This window comes from Bos mutus, chromosome 18, assembly GCF_027580195.1.
Source record: "Bos mutus isolate GX-2022 chromosome 18, NWIPB_WYAK_1.1, whole genome shotgun sequence".
NCBI classification, from domain to species: Eukaryota; Metazoa; Chordata; class Mammalia; order Artiodactyla; family Bovidae; genus Bos; species Bos mutus.
Window position 1 is genome coordinate 15,243,642 of NC_091634.1, and position 9,022 is coordinate 15,252,663.

The window sequence follows — 9,022 nt, forward strand, 5'->3', positions numbered from 1 at the left end:
CAATGCATCCTATTTACAAATGTATGGCCCTGATCAAATTGTAGCTTATCTTAAACCATATATTACTAATATCCCTATCAATTTATGGGGATGGGATTTTCTTGAACAAACGAAAGCCACAATTTCTTTAAATGAACCTTCTTAATGGGGGCCATTGAGTTAACACGGCTGCCTTTCGATTGGGAATCTGATACCCCAATATGGACACCTCAGTGGCCCCTAACTAAAGAAAAATTGGCAACTCTTACACAATTAGTAAATGAACAATTACAAAAAGCTCATATAGAACCTTCATTTTCCCCATGGAACTCTCCTATTTTTATAATGAAAAAGAAATCAGGAAAATGGCGAATGTTGATAGATTTAAGAAATGTTAATAATACCATGTTACCTATGGGGCCCTTACAACCCGGATTGCCCTCCCCTTCTATGGTACCAAAAGGATGGTCTATAATTATTATTGACTTACAAGACTACTTTTTTTTACTATACCTCTGCACCCTAAAGATAGAAAACATTTTGCCTTTTCAGTTCCTTCTATAAATCACATGGCTCCTATTAAAAGATTTCAATGGAAGGTGCTACCTCAGGGAATGATGAACTCTTCTACCATTTGCCAATATCTCATATCTGTTTTATTACAACCTATTAGAGATAAATGTCCTACTGTGTTTATAATTCATTACATAGATGATATTCTTCTTTCTATGGAATCTGAATGCTATTTGCAAAAGTTATACAATGAAGTTACTACTACTCTTCAAAATCATGGCCTGCTTATTGCACCAGATAAAATTCAATGGAAAACACCCTTTAATTATTTAAGACATGTTATGGAAGAATCTAAAATCAAACCTCAAAAAACTCAAATTTCTGTACAGTCTCTACACACGCTGAATGATTTTCAAAAATTGCTAGGAGATATTAATTGGCTGCAAGGAGATTCAACCAGTCCATTCTGAAGGAGATCAGCCCTGGGATTTCTTTGGAAGGACTGATGCTAAAGCTGAAACTCCAGTACTTTGGCCACCTCATGTGAAGAGTTGACTCATTGGAAAAGACTGATGCTGGGAGGGATTGGGGGCAGGAGGAGAAGGGGACGACAGAGGATGAGATGGCTGGATGGCACCACTGACTCGATGGATGTGAATCTGAGTGAACTCCGGGAGTTGGTGATGGACAGGGAGGCCTGGCGTGCTGCGATTCATGGGGTCACAAAGAGTCAGACACGACTGAGCGACTGATCTGATCTGATTAATTGGCTACGGCCATCTGTTGGCATCCCCACCTATGCCTTACAAAATCTATTTAAAATTTTAGAGGGATCCCCTGACCCTAATAGCCCTAGAAAGAAGAACTGGCCTTAATGGAGAAATGCATTCAACAATCTTTTTCAACTCAGCTAGATTATGATCAACCAGTTTCTTTGTATATATTCCCCACTGAACATTCGTCCACTGCAATTATAGCTCAGCATAACCCAATAGAATGGGTATATTTACACACTAAACAGTCTAAAAAAATTATATCATATATTGAGAAAATAGGGCAATTAATTATGTCAGGAAGAAGCCATATATACAAACTTTGACTGGATTTGATCCATATGCAATACACGTTCCCTTGACAAAAAAGGAATTGGAAATTGCCTTACAATATAACTTGACCATGTAAATGGTGTTAAGTGATTTTCAAAATGTTATCTCATTTCATTTGCCAAAAGGAAAATTATGGGACTTTCTACAATGTACTAAATTCATTGTAACTAATATCATTACATCCCAACCTATTTCCAATGCACCCACCTATTTCATTGATGGCAACAAGAAAGGCATAGCAAGGACTGTCGGCCCTGATATCAAAGAGAAATTACCCACTACCTATTCTTCAGTACAAAGAGTTAAATTATATGTTTTATATGCTCTTTTGTCGCTTCAACCATTATCCTTCAACGTATATACTGATTCCAAATACCTTGCTTCCCTTTTTCCTGATTTTGTTACCGCCTTTTTATACAACCTAGATGAAGAATTATATACTCTCTTTTCACAGACTCAAGCTTTAATTCGCTCACGTATGGAACCTTTCTTTATTGCACATATACATGCTCATTCAGGTTTACCTGGCCCTCTAGTTGCAGGAAATAATGCTGTTGACAGGCTCATAGCCCCCATTTTACGTCTGCCAATGACGAACATGCTAATCTTCATACCAATACTAACAGATTGCACTCTAAATACCATATTCCTCTCACAGAAGCACGGCATATTATTAAAACCTGTGATGTCTGCACCCCTCTGAGCTTACGAACTACAGTTTCAGGAGTTAATCCCCAGGGGCAACAGCCTAACTCCTTTTGGCAATCTGATTTCACTCACTGCTCCTTAGGAAAGTTTTCTTTGCTTTTTGTCTCAGTTGATACATTTTCAGGATTTATCTGGGCAGTACCTGTCTCTTCAGAATCCAGTAAACACGCCATTTCCGCACTCTTACTCACCTTCCCCGTTATGGGGATTCCTTCTGTGTTGAAAACAGACAATGGACCTACATTCACCTCGCATTTGTTTTGTTCATTTTTATCAGAATGGAACATAACACACATTACAGGAATACCCTATAATCCTCAGGGTCAAGCCATTATTGAAAGAGCCCACCTCACCCTAAAAACTCATTTATTAAAACAGAAAGGGGGAATATGGAAGAGGAGATACACTTCTTATCCCATGAACCCTCAGTTACTATTATCTTTAACTCTTTATTCCCTAAATTTATTAAACCTAACAAAAAATAATTCTGACACTCATGCAGATAGACATTTTGCAGAAGACAAAAACAGCAAATTAGAAATCAATACACCAATATGGTATAAGCAATGTAATCAGTGGCTGCCAGGAATCTTATGACTCCTAGGCAAGGGTTATGGTCTTGTCATTGCAGATGGAGAGGAAATCTAGGTTCCCCTTCGCCATGTCCGTTACCGAGAGGGACCCCAAGACCGGACTCCCTCGGCAAGTGATGAAGCTGACACGAAGGGTCTCGTCAATAACCTTGGAGGAGCCAATGAGGAAACGCCATCGTCTGAATCCTTACCTGACATGGGCTCAAGTGAAAAACATGACTCGTCAGGCTGAGCAGACACTGAAGAACACTGGAACTCCTATGACTCCAGATAAGCTGTTTCTGGCAATGTTATCTGTTCTTTCCTGTTCCTCTGGGGTAAATGCAGAATATGTTTATTGGGCATACATACCCAATCCACCACTTCTCTCCATAGTGGATTGGGTAGCTAAAGCCCCTATGATCTTTACTAATGACAGCATGCATTTTCCAAGTCCCTGGTCCACAAAGCAACCAATTCATGAAGAAGATGAGGGAAAGCCAATCAACATTTCCGTGGGATTCAAAACCCTGCCTATCTGTTTCAGATCTCATCCCCTTTGCATGACTATCTTCTCACAGTGGTGGGCATACTCTGCCAACAGTGGGACTGCTTTGCGTCTGGGAACGTTTGCTTTGGCATCTTTCTTACTTATGGCTCCGAGCGACATTATCCAGGCCAGATAAGCCAACTATTCAAACTCGCTTTTTCAACCAGAGGAACCTTCATGTCATACTGTATCTTGGAGAAGAAAACAGGAGATACAACCATTACATTGGTTTGATTGTCAAGGCCAATTTGGGAAAGTTTCTATAATTCAGCAAAATCATACTAATCATACATTTAAATTTGTTGACTGGGGACCTCACGGTTTGTTTGTAAACTGTTCTGAAGAGCAGGAGGAACATCATAATTGCTCCTGGTTTAATAGATCAAGCATTGGAGGCTTTCATAAATCTAAGACAAGTTTCTGGACTGATAAGGACATATTGCTGAATTAGTAGAATGGGGGCTTATCACCCCCACGACCCAGGATTGTTGTCCCCATTGTGGGGCCAGAGCAGTGGCACATTTGGAAACTTCCAGCAGCCTTAGAGCACTTCGCTAGTGTTTATGGGACTGTGGGTGTGTTTCATCCTTCTAATTATACCTTCCTATACAATAGTACTGGTTATATTCAATCGTGTGTTCACCTTCCATACTTGTTTATTGTAGGGCATTTTGATATTGATTTATCGGCCAAGATTGCAATTGTACTGCATGTGCATTGTATACCTGCCTTAATCACACCATTTCATATCATTCATATTTCAATGCTAGCAGCTAGTTAAACAAAAATCTGAGTTATGGCTAGCTAGCTAGTTAAACAAAGATCTGAGTTATGGCTTCCCGTAAACTTAACTGAGCCTTGGACTGATTCTGTATTTCTTTCTGTATTGTTGAAAACTGGACTTAGGCGATCTAAGTGCATCATTGGGTGGATTATTACAGGCATCTTAAGCTTCATCTCTATTGTGACTGTAGGAACTTTGTCCAGTATGGCTTTACATAATTCTATACAAAATCATGATTTTATCACTGCTTGGCACAAAGACTCTCATGATCTTTGGACGCAACAAGCTCAAATAGATCAGCAATTACAAACATGAATTAATGAGTTACAAACTGTGGTTATCCACTTAGGAGATCAAGTGCAGCAACTGACTTTCCAAACATGTATACGTTGTCACTGGAATTTTACTTCTTTTTGTCTGACTAACATGCCCTATAATAGCACTGAATATCCTTGGGATAAAGTTAAAGTGCATTTGCAGGATCTCACAGATAACTCAAGTTTAGACATCAATTTGTTGAAACAACAAGTTGCTAATTTTCAAGTTAAGGTACCTAAGGAATTGTACAGCAATCAATTTTATGATACTTTAACCAAAACCCTATCGTCTCTAGACCCTAGAGCTTGGTTTTCAGGAAGCAACATTTTTATATATGTATTAATCACCCTGCTTTTTCTGTCATTGCTTATAGGATTCAGATGTCTCTCCTCAAGACTCCATGCCTCCTATGATGGAATCCAACTAGCAGCTGCTGTGCTTAAATTAAAAACAAAAGGAGGATATGTTGGGAAGCCCAGTACAAAATAGCCGGTTGGAGGAAGTCCTTGGGAAAATGGCGAAGGGCCAGAAATACCCCGGCTTGGTGTGCTCGGGCGGAAAAACATCTCCTGCCTTTGGTTATGCCCAGCGCCAAGATTTAATAATAAATATTAAGGATGTTGCTTGAGAAAACGGGTTATGGGATAAGCACATGGGTCACTTAGAGCGCGCTGTCCTTGAAATATTTTTACTGATTAGGTATTAACCCCGTATGCACTCTGCTGGCTTTATACTCTAAGCTCTTTGTTCCTACTTCTATAAAAAGACTTGACTGCAGAAATAAACTTGTCAGTCCTTGCAAGAGACTGTCCGAGTGTCCTTCTTTCAGGTTTGTTACTTCCGAGTCCGGGGGAAAAAATCCCCAACATTGATGAAATAGGCAATCTTCTAGAAACACATGAACTACAAAAAAAAGTTCGAGAAGAAACAGATCTTGATGCTGGGATAGATTGAGGCAGGAGAAGGGAGCCCTTCTCCTGAGGGCTCCCTTCAAAGGATAAGATGGTTGGATGGCATCATTGACTCAATGGACATGACTTTGAGTGAATTCCAGGAGATAATGAAGAACAGGGAAACCTGGTGTGCTGCAATCCATAGGGTCACAAAAAGTCGGACATGACTGAGCAACTGAAAAACAACAACAAATAGGCCTGTAACAACAACAAAAAAGGCAATTAAATCAGTAATCACAAACCTCCCAACAAAGAGAAGCTCAGGACAAGATGGCTTAACTGGTGAATTTTAGAATAACACCAATACTTCTTAAACTCTTCCCACAAATTGAATTAAATAGAAAACTAACAAACTCATCCTAAGAGGTCAACATTACCTTGATTTCAAAGCCAAAACAAAACAACAAAAAAACAAAACCAAAAAATCTACTGGTGAAAAACAAAACAAAACAAAACCTGAAAGCCAGTAACCCTAATGAATAGAATGCACATATCCTCAAAACAGTACTGGCAATAATAATAAACTAGTGAATTCAGCACGCTATGGAAAGGACTAACATGTTCAGTTCAGTCGATCAGTCGTGTCCGACTCTTTGCAACCCCATGAATCGCAGCACGCCAGGCCTCCCTGTCCATCACCAACTCCCGGAGTTCACCCAGACTCACGTCCATCGAGTCAGTGATGCCATCCAGCCATCTCATCCTCTGTCGTCCCCTTCTCCTCCTGCCCCCAATCCCTCCCAGCATCAGAGTCTTTTCCAATGAGTCAACTCTTCGCATGAGGTGGCCAAAATACTGGAGTTTCAGCTTTAGCATCATTCCTTCCAAAGAAATCCCATGGCTGATCTCCTTCAGAATGGACTGGTTGGATCTCCTTGCAGTCCAAGGGACTCTCAAGAGTCTCCAACACCACAGTTCAAAAGCATCAATTCTTTGGCACTCAGCCTTCTTCACAGTCCAACTCTCATATCCATACATGACCACAGGAAAAACCATAGCCTTGACTAGACGAAACTTTGTTGGCAAAGTAATGTCTCTGCTTTTGAATATGCTATCTAGGTTGGTCATAACTTTCCTTCCAAGGAGTAAGCGTCTTTTAATTTCATGGCTGCAGTCACCATCTGCAGTGATTTTGGAGCCCAGAAAAATAAAGTCTGACACTGTTTCCACTGTTTCCCCATCTATTTCCCATGAAGTGATGGGACCGGATGCTATGATCTTTGTTTTCTGAATGTTGAGCTTTAAGCCAACCTTTTCATTCTCCACTTTCACTTTCATCAAGAGGCTTTTGAGTTCCTCTTCACTTTCTGCCATAAGGGTGGTGTCATCTGCATATCTGAGGTTATTGATATTTCTCCCGGCAATCTTGATTCCAGCTTGTGTTTCTTCCAGTCCAGCATTTCTCATGATGTACTCTGCATATAAGTTAAATAAGCAGGGTGACAATATACAGCCTTGACCAACTCCTTTTCCTATTTGGAACCAGTCTGTTGTTCCATGTCCAGTTCTAACTGTTGCTTCCTGACCTGCATACAAATTTCTCAAGAGGCAGTTCAGGTGGTCTGGTATTCCCATCTCTTTCAGAATTTTTCACATTTTATTGTGATCCACACAGTCAAAGGCTTTGGCATAGTCAATAAAGCAGAAATAGATGTCTTTCTGGAACTCTCTTGCTTTTTCCATGATCCAGTGGATGTTGGCAATTTGCTCTCTGGTTCCTCTGCCTTTTCTCAAACCAGCTTGAACATCAGGAAGTTCATGGTTCACATATTGCTGAAGCCTGGCTTGGACAATTTTGAGCATTACTTTACTAGCGTGTGAGATGAGTGCAATTGTGCAATAGTTTGAGCATTCTTTGGCATTGCCTTTCTTTGGGATTGGAATGAAAACTGACCTTTTCCAGTCCTGTGGCCACTGCTGAGTTTTCCAAATTTGCTGGCATATTGAGTGCAGCACTTTCACAGCATCATCTTTCAGGATTTGGAATAGCTCAACTGGAATTCCATCACCTCCACTAGCTTTGTTTGTAGTGATGCTTTCTAAGGCCCACTTGACTTCACCTTCCAGGATGTCTGGCTCTAGGTCAGTGATCACACCATTGTGATTATCTGGGTTGTGAAGATCTTATTTGTACAGTTCTTCTGTGTATTCTTGCCACCTCTTTTTAATATCTTCTGCTTCTGTTAGGTCCATACCATTTCTGTCCTTTATCGAGCCCATCTTTGCATGAAATGTTCCCTTGGTATCTCTAATTTTTTAACATTAACATTGTGGCCAAGTGGAATTTATCCAGGTCCTGTGAGGGTGTTTCAACATAGGAACCCAATGTAATGTGCTACATTTATAAAATAAAGAGGAAAAATCTAAATAATCATATCAACTGATGCCGAAATCTGTCTGAATTAAAACTATAAAACTCTTAGGACAAAATATAGGTGTAAATCTTTGTGACCTTGGATTAATGGTTTCTTAGATATGATTCCAAAGGAAAGAAATAGACAAATTGGAATTTATCAAAATTAAAAACTGTTTTGCTTCAAAGGGCACTGCCAAGAAAGTAAAGAGAGAACCTACAAAAATGGGATAATGTTTATAAATAACATATCTGATAAGTGACTTGTCTGAGTCCTTTTGCTCTAAGGAATACCATAGCTGAATGGCTTATCCACAACAGAAATGTGTCACAGTTCTTGAGGCTGGAAAATTCAAGATGAAGGTGCTGGTAGATTTCATGTCTGGTGAGGGTCTACTTTCTGTTTCATAGGTGGATATCTTTTCACTGTGTGCTAACATGGCAGAAGGAGCAAGTGAGCTCTTTGGGCTCTTTTATAAGGGCACTACTCCCATTTGTGAGGGCTCTGCTTTTATGACATAATTGTCCTCTGAATGCCCCGCCTCCAAATACCTTTACATTTGTCATTAGGGTTTGACATGTGGATTTGTATTTGTGGGGGCGGGGGGACACAAACATTCAGACCATAGCAGAACTTGTATGTAGAGTACATGAAACACTCTGATAGTTCAACAATAAAAAGAACGCCATTGTTAGGGACTGAGTATGCCTATGTTGAAATCCTAACCCACAACTGGAAGGTGCAGCCTTTGGGAGGTAATCATTTCATAGTGTATAAATATACCAAGTGGGCTTCTCTGGTGGCTCAGAGGGTAAAGCGTCTGCCTGCAATGCGGGAGACCCAGGTTCGATTCCTGGGTCGGGAGGATCCCCTGAAGAAGGAAATAGCAACCCACTCCAGTACCCTTGCCTGGAAAATCCCATGGACGGAGAAGCCTGGTAGGCTACAGTCCATGGGGTCATAAAGAGTTCAACACGACTGAGTGACTTTAGTTTCTTTTCTTTTTCTCTCTAAATATACCAAAACATTACATTGTACATTTTAAATATATATAATTGTTTCAGTCATACCTCAGTAAAGCTGGGGGAAAAAAGAACGATGGGGAAAAAATTGTGTAGTAAGTAGGCTATAAAACTCTCAGCATAAAAATACAGTCATGCTCAAAACACTGATCCCTAGAGGAAA